Here is a 13,545-nt window from a genome sequence, read left to right on the forward strand (position 1 = left end):
CCACTACTCTAAAGCAATACAGTTTTTGTTAGTAATTATTTCTTTTATTTTTTATTTCTTTTTACATTTTTATCGACTTTTAAAATTTACATTTCAAATGTTATCCTCTTTTTAGGTTTCCCATCCATAATCCCTGTATCCCATCCCCCAGCCCCCTTCTTCTCAAAGAACTAGCTTGTGGTTTTGTTGATTCTTTCTATGGTTCTCTTTGTTTCTACTTAGTTGATTTCAGTCCTGAGTTTGATTATTTCCTTCCATCTATTCCTCTTGGATGTATTTGCTTTTTTGTTTGTTTTTTCTCTCCATATCTATTCGATAGAGTACTTGAAGTTCTAGCCAGAGCAATTAGACAACAGAAGGAGATCAAAGGGATACTAATTGGAAAGGTAGAATTCAAAATTTCACTCTTTGCAGATGATAGGATAGTATGCTTAAATGATCCCAAAAATTCCACAAGAGAACTTCTGCATCTGATGAACAACTGCAGCAAAGTGTCTAGATACAAAATTAATTCTGACAAATCAGCAGCCTTCCCCTACTCAAAAAACAAATGAGCTGAGGAAGAAATTAGGGAAAGTACACCCTTCACAACAATCACAGGTAATATAAAATATCTTGGTGTGACTCTAACCAAACAAGTAAAAGCTCTCTATGATAAGAACTTTAAGTCTTTCAAGAAAGAGATCCAAGTAGACCTTAGGAGATGGAAAAATCTCCTATGCTTCTGGATTGGGAGTATTAATATGGTAAAAATGGCCACATTACCAAAAACAGTCTACAGATTCAATGTAACCTCCATCAATATTCCAACACAATTCTTCATAGAGATAGAAAGAGCAATTCTAAAATTCATTTGGAACAACAAAAATCTCAGTATAGCTAAACTTTCTCAACAATAAGAGAACTACTGGGGCAATCTCTATCCCCACCTCAAGTTGTACAACAAAGTAATTGTCATAAAAACCACATAACATTGCTACAGAGACAGGCAGGTAGATCAATGGAGTAGAATTTAAGACCCAGAATTAAATTCACCACCTATGGTCACCTGATTTTTGACAAAGAAGCCAAAACGAACAAGTGAAAAAAGGACAGCATTTTCAAAAAATAATGCTAGCTCAAGTGGTGTTCAGTATGTAAAAGAATGCAAATTTTCTCATTGTTGTGTTTTTGTACAAAGCTCAAGTCTAAGTTGATCAAGGACTCCACATAAAACCAGATACACTGAATCTAATAGAAGAGGAAGCAGGAAAGAGCCTCGAACACACTGACACAGGTTTTCTGAACAGAATACCAATGGCCCAGGCTCTAAAATCAACCATAGACAAATGGGATCTCAGACAATTGCAAAGCTTCTGTAAGGCAAAGGACACTGTCTTCAGGATAAACCAAAACCCTACAGCTTAGGAAAAGTTCTTTACCAATCCTATATCCAATAGAGGGCTAATATCTAGTATATAAAATACTCAAGAAGTTAGACTCTAGAGAACCAAATAACCCATAGTCATACTACGTCTTTCACTCTTCTTAAGTGTCAGCAGAATTTGAATTCCTAAAGGGAGTCTCTAAAAAATGGCAACAAACTGTAATCAGGGTTCAAAATTTATAGACATAAATCAAACTTCAACTCCATAAGATCATATCATTAAACATTTTCCTAGTAAAGCAGATAACTATATTTCTCATTCCCTCTTGTATTTAGCAGCTCAGATACCTGTGGACATAGAGTTGAATAATAAGAGAACACAACTCCCTTAATCGTCATCCCCATGTTCAATGTCACTTAGCTTCAATAGCCTGTTTCAGCTGTTACCAGGATGATTTCTATTTTTGTCAACAGGATAAATTATCCTATGTTAAGATTCTCAGTAGCTTCCATTTCCTTCAAGAAGATCAATCCTCATTCTGCTTATCTATGCACAAGGCTGTTCGAACTTTTTTGTTTTTGTTGTGTCTTTAGGCGATTCAATTCATGTGCTACTTGTTCTGCCCTGAGTGTGTCTTCCATCTTTGTGGCCTGCCACATACCCAATACCCTTTCTAAATTTAGAGCACACTTTGAACCTGTGACTAGGTTCTAAGTTGTTCGCATGCCCCGCCCTGGAACATGAAAGAATGCTCTCCTATTTTAGTGCCTAACCCGTGTTGTTTATTCATTATTTACTTGATGGGTTTCCATCTACTGGACTCTGAGTGACAAGGCTTATTAATCATCATCTCTCTCATCTCTGCTTAGTACTTGGTGATTGAAGTTCTCACTTCACTGAGTGTAGAGGAATTAATGATAGCGCTTCCCTGAAAAATCTGATGGCTCCCACCCCTGATTCTTAACAGGAGGCAAGTGATAGTGTTTTATATGTGAACTAAACTGAACTTCAAATGTGACTGCCTACAGAGGAAAGAAACATTTCTTTCTTACAAAATAATTTCAATTAAAAATGTAAAACTTATGAAAGAAAATAGAAAAGATTTCACTAGAACACTATAGTAGTAATCACTACAGGAACCATCTGCCAATACATGTTAAGAGTATTGGAGAAAAGTTTTAGGTGAAACAGAATACTTTCATATTTTTGAAGTATGTCCTCCCAATTATTAATTATAAAGGGAAAATATTAATTTTACAGTGGAGAAACTGGCAGCCACAACCGTAAATCTTGGCACAACCCATATGAACTCTCCTCATGCATCCCTATTATTTATGCAACAATGACACTCAAATTCTGTAGTGTTTCTTCCCCAAACTCATAACTCAGTAGAACTATGAAAAAACTGAAGACAAAGTAGACTTGAGAGTTCACGTTAAAACATTTACCAACATTTACTAGTTTGTTTTTAGGTCACAAGCTGATCATTCTTGCAGTCAGTTTATGTAAAGGATTTGTGTGGTAGTGAAATTGCTTCAGGCAGTTCACGGTAGTCACACTCTTTGTAAACCAACCGGTTTCCATCAAGCTGATAGCACTTATCTCTGTGTATTCTCAGATTGCTGCCTAGAGAGACTGTTGACTCAGAAGCAACAAGACATGGCCCTATTCTTGCAATCCGTGCACAGATCACCTTTTACAGAAAAGCCGGAGAATTATTTTAACAGGGAAATGGAAAAACACTAGAGAGTGAAGGTTTTTAATTGTGTTTGGAGTCAAAGTCACCTTTGCATTTTAAAGTGTGGTAAAATTTTCCTAAATCACACAGTGTCAATCTGAAGCACGTAAGGCATTTTGCTTTCCTCTGCTTTTCTTTCAGGGCTTTTCACTGGGAATGGATAAACTGTGATATAGAATGTTATAGAAAATTATGAAATTATTAGTCTAATAATAATTGTAATCTTTCGAGGAAAAGAACAATTCTATCTATAAATAAATCTTTCATTGGGAATATTATTGCATTTGGAATATGGTAGCAATATGTTTTTTAAAACTATCAGTTTCTCACAGAGATACTGGTTAGAGCAAACTTTCTAACCCTGCATTCCTTGAGGCAAGAATGCATTCTTAGGATACCAATCCCAGGCATAACACATGCATTTCCTATGTAGGATCTGGTAGTTTGATTTAATGTAAGATCATTCCAGTCTAGGATGCTCATGAGCTGAACTGAATCCAAAAGGTGATTGTATCCAGACCTGTGCCTTCTCTCATTTCCCCCATTGTATAACTGTTGCTTGTTCTTGCAGTACTCAACAAAGGTTATGACCTTATAGCTGGGAGACAAAGGTACAAGACGCATAGCTGCAGAAGTCAGGTCCGTTCAAAATGGAAAAGCATCCTTTTTCCGGATCAAAAGAAGAATTAAATAATGAAATGTTTCAAGTGATATGTAAGATTAATACAATTCTAACAGAAGAGTATGGGGTGGTCAAAGGTAGAAAAGAGAAAGATGTGATAAGACTGATTCCAAAGATCAGCTGAAACTGTAGGCTGGAAAGAATATGATGAAACTTTGAATGGAAGAAGAAATAACGGGAAAAAAATTAGTGCAATAGATATGCTCAACGATCAAAGGCTGAGGTAATAGATAATTTTCGATTGTCTGAATACTATAGTAATTAAATGAAAAAAATGCTCTGATGTCTTGTATCATGATTTCAGGAATACTGGCTCCTTCAAGCAAGCCCTGTAAATGCTTGCCTAGAAGCTGAGGCTGAATTTGTATCTAGAAAAGATGTGCCTTTCTTCAGGATCACAGATCTTACAAACTTGACTAAAAAGAAAACATGGCTGTTTTCCCTTATGGAAAGAGAACATTTTACACGTTCTATCTTCAACATTATTTGACCAGGATTGGGCTGAATTCTAAAATCACTAGATAATGAATATATCATTCAGTTAGTATGTGGTATTGACCATTTTGTGCGGGTAAATGATAAAGCTTTATACTTAACAAATCAAAACAAAACAATATGGGAAGATGAAAAGTGTGTGTGTGTGTGTGTGTGTGTGTGAGATTAATTTTGGTGAAATTCTTTATAAACATAACCAAAAAGATTGAGAAGTAATCAGATACTACTACATTTCATGGGTAATATTTTTGGAGTATCTCAGAGACTTCAGCAAAGCCTTGGGAGTGCAGAATAAATGCTGGCAATGGGCTTTCTTGATGGTAAGAAAATGGATGCTGTTTACTTCCTCTTTTGCACTTGCATCTGTTAATTATTTTCATAAAAATCATGCTTCATTTTTCATCAGGAAGACCAAAATAAATCAGTTCTTCTAGAAAGTGGGTTAAAGCGGCAGATAAACCCCCGTTAACTCTGGAACCAGAGTGTGCTCAGGAGTGAAAAGGATACTGGCCATTGCTGTCTTTAAGACAGGTCTCTTGTTTCAACTGAGACAGAGTCTGAGGTCTTAATTCCATCTTGGGGTGTTTTGTTGTTTTTTTTTTTTCTTTCAGAATGAATTATGAGCTACTTTATAGAATGCATTTGCAGGAATATAGTGCGAAACAATCAGTTAAAGTTTGCTTTGTTTTATTGTAAGATGGCATTTGTTTCAACTTACTGTTGTTCTCTTTTGCTTCCTTTCCCCTTCCTTTCTTTGCCCTCCCTCCCTCCCTCCTTTCTTTCTTAGCTAGGATTTCCATGTACCCCAGGCTGGCTGCAAACTTACTGCACTAGTTACATTTTTCACTCTTGTTACAAAACACTGAACAGAAACAGCTCAAAGAAAGAGTTCCTTTTACTCACACTTTGAGACTACGGTCCCTCCTGGAAGTGAAGACATCGAGGCTGCAGCAGCATGACAAGTAGGCTGATCAAGTTACATCTTCAGTCAGGAAACAGACGGGGACTAACTAGCTGTGCTCAGCTTCTTTCTTTTGTTTCTCCCTTTGTATGGAGTCTGGTGCTCCTGGAAGGGTGCACATTTGGAGAAGATCTTCAACGTCAGTTAACTCTGTTGAGAAACGTCCTTACAGATATACCCAGAAGTTTGCTGTCTAGATGGATGTAAATCCTGTCCAAGTGTAAGTGGCAGAAATTATCTTGCTGAAACTACAGGGGTGTGGCATCACGTCCAGCAGCAACAAAAGTCAGTCAACTTCCTTCTTATTCAAGCAAGCGAAAATGCAAACTGGCCTGAGCAGGAACATTAATTTTAAAATTAGTAGAAGGCTGCTCATTTTTATGAGTGTCTGTATGCAACATGACAAATAGTAAGAATTCTCCAATGGAACTGGGAGAAAATTCAATGGGCACTGCCTACAGTCATACCATGCCAGTTTTCCACAACCTTTTCCCCTTGGCTTCTTCCTTCTTATAGATCTGATTTTAAATTTTGTTCAGTTTTGGTTTAGTGCTGATAAAAACTTGGCTCTAACACCCGGTATCTTTATACCTCCAAGCTAGTTCATAAAGAAGTTCAGTTTGAAAGTTAGACAATGAAAATAACTAAGCAATAATTAATTTAGAGATTTAAATGTCCTGAGAAACTACAAAAGCACATGATGCTGTGCATTGTGTGCAATATTCGGAAAGAGACAGCTGTGGAGACTCATGTATTTTTCAAGTATCCATCCAGTTCTGAATATATTTTGTAGTAACACTATGCTTTCTGTGTAGTAACTTTGATCTGTCATAGATCTGGAACACAGGCCTAAAGGGAGAACTAACTCAGGAAATGGTTTTCATCAGACGATGAGGAATAGGCTACAAAGAGGACTCTAACCGAGAGGGGGGACATTGGGTTGTAGCTCTAAGAACTCAGATGTTAGCTCCGTAAAGGCAGACAAGTCTCAACATGGAGTTTAGTGAGAAAGGGGTTTAATGTTCTTTTTTGAAAGCTAGTAGAGACAAGTGAATAGCTAAAAGAACATGCTCTCCAGTAGTTTGTAGACTAGAGTTTATAATGTTGACCTCTGTAGCCAGATATTTTCTTTGGTCCTATATTTAAGAACAGTTGTTAATTGAAAAAGGTTTGCTGTTTCTTAAGCTGGTATATTCTTGGAAGTCTAGTATTCTACACTAGAGCCTTTCACTATTGCATTAAAATACCAAGTATATGCAGGTATATGATGTATTATATGAATAACTTTCTTATTCTTTCTTTTTATAATTTTTTAAAGATTTGTTTATTTATTCACTGTAGCTGTCTTCAGACACACCAGAAGGGGGCATCAGACCCCATTACAGATGGTTGTGAGCCGCCATGTGGTTGCTGGGAATTGAACTCATGACCTCTGGAAGAGCAGTCAGTGCTCTTTACCGCTGAGCCATCTCTCCAGCCCAATTTATTTTTAAGTGATAGTTATACTGATAAAGATCATCATGCAAATGGCATTGCTTAGTTACCAGTAATTATTCATGAACTATTTACAGAAAAATTAGCCTTGTCTTCAGATAAGTGTTTTCGTTGTAATTTTCTTGTTTTCTTTTGCCTTTTTCTTTCCTTTTGAGTCAGTGTTCCATGTATCTCAAACTCTCCTTTAACAAGGTGATATACCTGAAGATGATTCCCATTTTCCTTACTCTAGCTCCTGAGTGCTGGCATTACACGTGTGTGTCACCATGCCTATTTTAATGGTGCACAATAGACAAGGAGTCAATAACATGAACTATATACTCAGCCTCTGCTACAGTCATTTCAATGTATGCTTACTTATTTTGATAAAGGAGAAAGCAAGCAAGGAAAAAAGACCATGAACCCAATTCAGGAGATCTAAACATGGTGTCAGGAAAAATCACCTAATATCTCTAAACCTCCATTACCTTGGGTTCCAAACTATGGAGTTTGATTGGAATACGATAATCTCAGAACTGTGTCTGTTGGAAATATTGGGAGGCTGAATCTTTATTAATGGAACAAGTATCAGAAAAGATCCACTGTGTTACAAAACCTTTGGAGAGGAATCCACTATATCTCTGACTCTCCAAATTACATCAAAATATGATGGGATGTTTAAGAACCTTTTTTTTTTTTTGTCTTTTTTCTCTAGTACTGGTCCATTTTAACTCCTGTGCACGTGAGTGTCATGAGTTCTAACACCTAAGTCCTTTCTCCTGTTGTAACCGAGTAGCAAGAGTGTCCCGGAAAACAGAAAGAGTAAGAATGGGGACTGAAATGGATTTAGGTCCCTCTGCCTGCCTCTTTGCCCTGGCTTGGAATAATAGCATGTTACAAAGCACATCGATTCTATATGCATGCTAACCGAGTAAACTGCTTTTTATCTTTTCCCTTTATTTTCACATTCAAACAAGAATTGGGTCAACTAAATGTTAAGGATTATCTTCCCAGAAACTTTCTCAGCAGTCCACTCATGCTCCAGATTCTCTCTCCTGAGGATGTGTTTTTAGTCTTTTTCCACTTAGAAATTTACCAGGCTCATTAAGAATGGTTTGCTGTGTTTTCCTCCCAACTCCACACAGAAGTTCTGAAGTCTGAGGTAAGCATAAAAGTTGCTAATAAGTAGAATGTGGCCGTCGAGAAAATTGTCCTATTTCTTTTTCTTTTTCTTTTTCTTTCTTTTTTTTTTTTTTTTTTTTTGAGGGGTGGGGTGTTGGAGTAGGGGAAGGGGTTATGTGTAAAGAAAGATCCAGGCCAAGTTTAAAAGAGAACAAAAAAAGAAAAATGTCTAGCTCCTGCAGCATCATGATTGATGCTGGGGCGGGCCCACATCACTTATATTTATGCCGTTCCTGTGTCACTTTCTCTTTTGTTAAACCGCAGAGGTGTTATACATTCTTAAGAAACAGCATCTTTGGGAGGAGGTTTAAAAGGAAACGTGGAGCTGTGGGAGTGGGGTGGGGCCCGCGTTTTCGATCAGTTCGAAATAAGAATTGGGTAAGGCAATGGGTTTCTTTCTGCACTCCCTAATCTCTCCACGTCTGCCTTTAAAAGCAGGACAGTTCTGCATTACTGCAGAAAACCCTACCAGGGTCCCTAGGAGACCTGTCGAAGTGCGCACACGGAGCCATAGTTTTCTTCTGGCCGAGAGGGGGAGCCCCACGATCCCAACCCCAGCAACTGGGAGTCCCGATCCAGCTCCTGCTGTCGCCAACACCAGTTCGGACTTCAGAGGATTAGGAGAAGGATTAGAAGGAGGGAGAGGACCAGAGCCGGAAGGTCCGGAGCCCAGTGCCTTTCGAACCTGCACAAAGTTTCCCCGAGGGCCACAGACACTCGACAGTGGTCCCGGGTCCCCGGAGCTCCTGTGCTTTACCCAGCCCAGCGACCGCATCCCTCTACAAAGCAGGGTAGGAAGCGGAGCGTCCCCGGCCGGGCCAGCCAAGGCAAGGTGGCGCGGAACCAGGAACAGACCGGGAGAGGAAAGCGCGGTTAGCGGGAGGGTGAGGAGGGCTCCGGTCTGCGGCCGCCTACAGGTTGCGTAGATGCAAACCCCGAAGGCGCAGGGAGTCGGCGGGCAGGGAAAGAGGCTGGGACCTGTTGCTGCAAGCGTGGGCAGTAACGGAGGAAGATGGGGGCACCCAGGGACGCCAGCCCTGCGACTTCCCGCCGCATCCTCCTCTTGACCCAAGGAGGAACTTCGCCTGGGTGCGGCGGGGGCGCGCAGGCGCCGGGAGCGAGCGGTGGGGGGGACACTAGACCATCCCGCTGCGGGTGGGTGGAGCAGAGGCTGCCCAGCAAAAGGAGGCATCGCTGGGTCAATGAGGTGACCCGGCAGCCAATTTCCTCCAGCCTGGTCTCGCTTTGTTTGGGTCGCTGTAAAAATGTGGGCAGCGGGCGGGGAGGCAGCAAGGAGCTTCTGACTGGGCTGCAGATACTTTAAGGCCCAACATCGGTAGGCCACCCCCCCCCATCTCCTACCCCCCAACACACAGACACTCTCGAGCGGAGTCCATGCGGCTGCCCTTTGGCTAGGCGGGTTCGATCGCCGCTTCTGCCGGAGGTAACGGGACCCCCGCTTGCCAAGCTTGCTTGCTCTGGTCCACCTCCTGGTGGTGGCGGAGAACACAGCCTAGCTGGCTCTCTATCCTGGGGCTGCTGGGCTGATTTCCCTGTTTGCAGGAGGGAACTCTGGGCAGTCTAGTTTTCTTGGAATGTGTTTACAATGTAGAATGGGACTTGAACAGGAAGCTGGACGCTGCAGCTAGAAATAGAGTGCTAAGGTAGAGTGAGGAAAATAAAGCTGCTGTTGGGGAAACTCCCAAGTGTTGGGGGGAAAGTCAAGGAACACCGCCTCCCCCCACCCTCCCCGCGCTCCCTTCCTCCCAAACCGGGTCTTAGTTTCTTGATGGAGCTTATCTTTGTTTGCAGATAGACATGTACGTGCAGTTATTTCAGTCTGTTAGTTTGACAACATAATATCAATTAGGAAGATTTAATAACTTTGTATTGTGCTTGCTTTTAAAAAAATGCTCCACTAATATTTAAGAATGAAAACTTTCTAGACTATTTCAGTTCTAGTTACTCTACTAATTCTAGGACTTGCAGAGGCCGGGATACCGGTGATTTTATGTAGTCCATATAGGTGACCAGGTCGTAAAAGAGCATGAATCAGAAAACAGAGTAAATGATGAGAGGTGGGAAATCCTGAAAGGAATTGGATTATTTTCAGATTTGTAAATCGCCTGCTTGCTCTGCCAGCCTTTCCCTCCTTCTCCCTCATAAACAAATAGAAATTGCTAGAAAACCCATCTATTGGGAGAGGTCAGACACTGGTGCCTATAGCTTTTTTTTTTTTTTTTTTGGAAACAACGTTGAGGCTAAGGTACTGCTCCATTGCATAATTAAACTCTTTTTTGAGCTGTCCAGGAGCGTTTTCCAAGTTCGTCCAGAAAAGAAGAGAAGAATCTGGCAGGCAGCCAAACTATACTGAGCTCAGTAGCCAGGCCTGAAAGAGACTGGGGAAGTTGCAGGGCATAATTTGAAGGGCTTGGTGGTGGTACTGGGGCTTAAATAAGGGGTTTCTTTTAAAATGAAAAATTTAGATGGCTAAGAGCCATTTTGGGAAAAACAAAAACAAAAACAAAAACAACTAACTAAGCATAGACTGCAGTTGAGTATCAAAGAGAGTTAAGAAAGCCTAGAGGGAAATGTCATCCTTCTCATCCTCGCTCTGAAATAGCAACACTTTGCATGTGCTTACACTGTTACTGGGTCCCCTCCAGATGCCCTTTGTTAGCTGCTACTTCAGTTCTTTGGCCTTGATCTTTCTTCTCTGTTTTCATGGCCAGAAAGGATGAAAGACCAGGACTGAGCAGATGGTTTTCCACCTAAATTGATCAGCTCAGTTATTTTAGATAGCTTGGGTTTGGGATCATGGAATTAAAGTGGAAAATTCATCTAGTGTTTCTTTCTTGTATTACAGAAGTGACCCCATAATAAGCAAATCTTCCTCTTTTACCTGAAGAAGGACAAATCAGGGTGCAAGCTTCCTGCTTCTTTCTCAGTTTCAGGCGAACCAACAGCCGTATCTGCAATTTGGACCCTTTTCTGTGTTATCTTTGCTGTGTTTCATCTGTCCTTCACGTTGTTCCTCAGTGAGGTGGATGGGGCGGGCGTAGGAAGTAAATGGTAAAAAACAAATGTGGTTTGTATTCCTTCTGAACGTCAGAGTTTGAGGTTGTAAATGCCACTCTTCTCTCTGAGATTGACTTTATGAATCATCCGGTGTAAAGTGTCTTTCCTTACTGTGTCTTCTGTTTTTCCACTTGCAAAAAAAACTTTCCTTTACACAATCCCAAGGTCACTAAAGAGATGAAGTGATATGAAAAGCTTTTTTTAAAGGTCATGAGTTTTCTCACTGAGTTTATGAGAATAAATTGAGATTTTTATATCTGTTATACATATATAATAATATTTCTGTAAACTTATCTTTTACCTTTTAATCATAGCTATAATCATAAATTTTTATTTTTTACATTTTTAATGTTTTTGAGATTTCTTACCAAAGTACTAATGCATTGATATCATTTCTACTCCTCCCTCTCTGATTTAACACCTTCTTTCCTTTTCCCACAATCTCTCAAATTAATCTCTCTCTCTCTCTCTCTCTCTCTCTCTCTCTCTCTCTCACACACACACACACACACACACACACACACACACACACACCAAATAAGAAAAATGTACCTACTTCTACTGGTATATTTAGGATGACCACTTGGGCTAAAGTAACCTGGAGGAAACTTTCTTCATCTCTCAAAGTCACTGATTGGCTGTAGCTCTTCATGGAGAGATGGGACCTTGTGAAAGACGCACATCCACATTGACACATGAGCTAGTATTGTCATTATGTAGATTTTCTTAGGTGACTATGTTGTTGAGATTTCACGAATGCGGTCTCTCTGTCATGTCTGAGTTCCCTATCTAGTAGTAGTTGTCCTTGTCCTCTGGTTCACACAATCTTTTTGCCTCTTCTAACACAATTTCCCCTGAGCTTTAGTTGTATGGATTATGCTGTAGATGTATTTGGGGCATTCCATTTAGTTTCAGCACTTTGAGCAATTTAATCTGTTGAAAAAAAAAACCCTTTTGGAAGAAGCATGAGGGCTACTATTATCAAAGTGGCAAGCGTGAGAGCTGCAAGTCGGGAGCTAGGTCTAGGAGTGTTCAGTGTCTCAGACCTAGGAGTGTGTAATATCTCAGGTTGAGGATTGTACAGTATCTCAGGCTTAGTAGTGTGCAATATCTCAGGCAGAGGAGTGTACAATGTCTCAGGCCTAGGAATGTGAACTGTCTCAGGTATAGGAGTGTTCAATATCTCAGGCTTAGGAGTGTGCAATGTCTCAGGCCTTGGAGTGTGCAATATCTCAGGCTTAGGAGTGTGCAATGTTTCAGGCTTGGAGTGTGCAATGTCTCAGACCTTGGAGTGTTCAATATCTCAGGCTTAGGAGTGTGCAATGTCTCAGGCCTTGCAGTGTGCAATGTCTCAGACCTTGGAGTCTGCAGTGTCTAGGGCCAGCTTGGTTTTCAGATTTTCATTGCCGAGGATGTTGAGTAAGATGTTGTTATGTTAAAGACTGGGTTATTTTGTTAAGCAGAAGAGACCAACTCACTAATTTTTGTTTATCTCTACATTCAAAAACCAGTTAATTTTAAGGCCTGGCTTATATTTTTCTTTGTGAAGTGTTAACAAGCATGTTTGCAAAATTGTGTTTATTTAATTGTTTCTCAATTTGCATATTTAGTTTTGGTGCTTTTGAGTTAGTGCCCCATTCTGTATGCCAGAATACCTGGTAACTCACTATTTATGTAGCCAAGGCTGGTGTACACTGGAACAAGAAGCAATCCACCAGCCTCACTTCATCTTTTGAGTTCAGGAATTCCTGGCATGAGCCTCTGTGCTGGCCCACCTTTCTTAGAAGCAGAGTTTGAGAGATTAAAATACATTTGTAATGTAGAAACTAACTAGTGATAGCCACAACAATTTCCATATGGATTCTATGCTAGATTGTGGAGCCACTGATAGGTTGACTCATTCAGTATTTGTTATGTGAGCCTTAGTTTTCTGTCAAGATTTTAGCACTGAACTCAGCTTTGCTGATCTGTATGTGATAAAATTCATTTACTGTCTGTATGGGCATCTATAAGTTGTGAACTTATTAGTTGGTGACACGTGATACTTGTGAAATATTCAATCTTTAGTTTACCTAATAGTATGTTAAGAGTGAAACATTTTGCCTGTTTTTAGGTTCCTTGTGTTATTCATGAAAATAGGTCGACTTGTCAAAGAAAACAGAATAAACATGATAAATATCTTAAAGACAAAAGCTCTGTGAGATGTTTAGTAATAGTCTTTGTTATTGGATTCCACATTATCACAAATAATGGAGTATCAAAAGCAAGCACAAAGAGACTGAAGTAGTCTAAATTGTTGATATAGTAGTCAGAATATCCATACCTTTGATTTAACTACCAGGTGATTAGTTAAGGATATATTAAGTTAATGTTAATATAGAATGTCTTATTTTGTTTTTTAAAATCTTTTTCCTGGGCTGAAGAGATGGCTCAGTGGTTAAGAACACTGACTGCTCTTCCAGAGGTCCTGAGTTCAAATCCTAGAAACCACATGGTGGCTCACAACCATCTGTATTGAGATCTGATGCCCTCTTCTGGTGTGTCTGAAGACAGCTACAGTATCCTTATA

At 40.0% G+C, this 13,545-nt stretch overlaps 1 protein-coding gene and 1 long non-coding RNA gene across 33 annotated transcripts in view; one reads left to right on the plus strand and one right to left on the minus strand.

Moving 5' to 3' along the window:
- LOC148003712 (uncharacterized) overlaps window positions 1-10,952 on the minus strand; it is a 108,151-nt gene extending 97,199 nt beyond the window's left edge. Inside the window, exons 1-2 of the long non-coding RNA XR_015629494.1 lie at window positions 10,801-10,952; window positions 5,186-5,348 (exon numbers count right to left, since the gene is read on the minus strand). This is a non-coding gene — a long non-coding RNA (uncharacterized LOC148003712). The remainder of the gene's footprint in view (window positions 1-5,185; window positions 5,349-10,800) is intronic.
- The window catches only part of Gulp1 (GULP PTB domain containing engulfment adaptor 1), a 269,043-nt gene continuing 263,995 nt past the window's right edge, over window positions 8,498-13,545 (plus strand). For 9 of the 32 annotated variants that reach the window (XM_087565661.1, XM_087565647.1, XM_087565657.1 and 6 more), the window contains exon 1: window positions 8,498-8,689. The gene's annotated coding sequence lies outside the window, so the exon portion shown is untranslated. 32 annotated transcript variants of the gene reach the window in all.

Source organism: Rattus norvegicus, chromosome 9, assembly GCF_021556685.1.
Source record: "Rattus norvegicus strain SHRSP/BbbUtx chromosome 9, alternate assembly SHRSP_T2T, whole genome shotgun sequence".
Classification (NCBI taxonomy): Eukaryota; Metazoa; Chordata; class Mammalia; order Rodentia; family Muridae; genus Rattus; species Rattus norvegicus.